This window comes from Pteropus vampyrus, unplaced genomic scaffold, assembly GCF_000151845.1.
Source record: "Pteropus vampyrus isolate Shadow unplaced genomic scaffold, Pvam_2.0 Scaffold12116, whole genome shotgun sequence".
Lineage (NCBI taxonomy): Eukaryota > Metazoa > Chordata > Mammalia > Chiroptera > Pteropodidae > Pteropus > Pteropus vampyrus.
The window spans coordinates 1-2,152 of NW_011900897.1; positions in this window are offsets into that span (position 1 = coordinate 1).

Genomic DNA, 2,152 nt, shown 5'->3' on the forward strand with positions numbered 1-2,152 from the left:
GGAGGGTTTTCCCCCCAGCTTTATTGACGTATGATTGAGAAAACTACATATTTTGTTTGTACGACATGATTTTTTAAGGTGTGCAACGGGATGAGTTAATATGCATATGCATCACGAAATGGTTACCACAGTCAAGTAAATTACATCGGTCACTTCCTAATTGTGTGTGTGTGGCGAGGACATTTAGCATCTACTCTCTTTGACGTGTACAGTCCAGAATGCACCATGGTTATCTGTACGGTCCATCTACAGAACTTACTCATCTTCGGAATGAGAGCTAATATCCGTCTCCCCACTTCCCCACACCCCCAACCCCTGGCAACCACCGTTCTACTCCGGTTCTATGAGTCTGACTTTTTTAAATTCCACCTGTAAATGAGATCAAACTGCATTTTATCTGTCTTCCTCCATCTGGTCTATTTCACTTAGCATAATGTCCTCCAGGTTTATTCATGTTGTCGCAAAGGGCAGTATTTCTGTTTTACAGCTAATATTCCATTATATAGACATATTAAAATCTCACATCTTTACTGGTTCATCCGTCAGTGGACACTTAGGTTGTTTCTATGTCTTGGCTCTTATAAACAGTGCCGCCAGCAAACGTGGGGGCACAGATACCTCTTCGCGATCCTGTTTTCATTTCCTTCAGATGTATACCCAGCTGTGGGATCGCCGCATCACATGGTGATTTTAATTTTATTTCCCGAGGACCCTCCACAGTGGCTGCATCATTTTTCATTTCCACCAACAGTGCACGGAGGGTTCCTTTTTTCCTCACCCTCACCCACACTTGTGATCTCAGACTTTTTGATAATAGCCATTCTAACAGGTGGGATGTGGTTTATCTTGTGGTTTTGATTTCCCTGGAGATTAGGTGATGAGTGACTGCATCGAGTCTGGAGGTATAATGAAGATCTGATTAGGAACTTGGCAGGGGACCCCAGGCTCCAAAAAAGATAAGTGTACATCCTCACCAGTGTGTGACCTTATATGGAAAAACAGCCTTTGCAGATGAAATTCAGTTGAAGATCTTGAGATAAGATGATCGTGGGTTGTCCAAGCCTAAATCTATTAACCGGTGTCTTTACAAAAGATTGAAGACACAGAAGATGACAAAGCCTCGTGAAGTGGGAGGCAGAGGTGGAACTTGGCACCCGGCCCCCCTCCCCTTCCCTGGAGATATGGGACGTGGGAGGGCAGCATGTTAGCTGATACCCAGTGCTCAAAACGCCAACCCTCTAATCCTGAGATTGGTCTTTCCTGCCCAACCAGCCCCCCATCTCGAGTCACCTCATTAGCATAAGCTCAGGTGAGCTCAGGGGCCCAACAAAGACACTCTTGGCACTTATCTGGGGAATTCCGAGGACTTGGGGGTTTTCGCTCAGGGACAAAGACCGGAGGCGTTCTCTTGTATACAATGATAATGAAGGAAAGCAGCCAGGATCCATTTATTCATTCATTTAGCAAATATCGGTTGAGCCGAGCAAGGCTCTAGGTGCTGGAGATTCAGCAGGGTAAACAGACACCCACCGTGTTCCTTCTGGAACGGAAACCGACCAGAAGTGCAAAGTGCGTTGTGTGTCAGAAGGTGATAAGTGACAAGGGCGACACCGAAGCAGGGGAGCAGTTTGGACAAGGGCGATAGGAGCAATTTGCCTGCGCGTTTGAGCAAAGGCCCGAATGAGATGGGGGTGGGGGGTGAGCTGTGTGGGCATCTGGGGGGATGGCATTCAGGCTGCGGGATCGGCCGGTGCAAAGGCCCTGGGGCAGGAGCGCACCTGTCCGGGGCGTAGGAGGAGGCCGGGCCAGAGGTCAGTTCTGTGCCGGCCACGGAGAGGACTTGGTCTCACTCTGAGTGCGGTGGAAGGCGAGGCAGGGTTTGGAGCCGAGTAGGGACGTGAGCTGACTTAGATTGTCACAAGCTAGATGTGGGGAGCAGGCTGAGGGGGTGCGGGCGGTGTCGAGAAGCCAGGTGAGGGGGCCACAGTGATATTCAGACCCCCGGGGGACGGCAGCGGGAATGATGAGAAGTGACCGGATTCTGGACATGTTCTGACGTTCGGCCAACAAATTCGCTGGTGGACGGGACTGCCCGGGCAGTGAGAGGCAGAATCGCAAGTCCACGCCAAGGTCTGCGGCGGCGGAGGGCGAG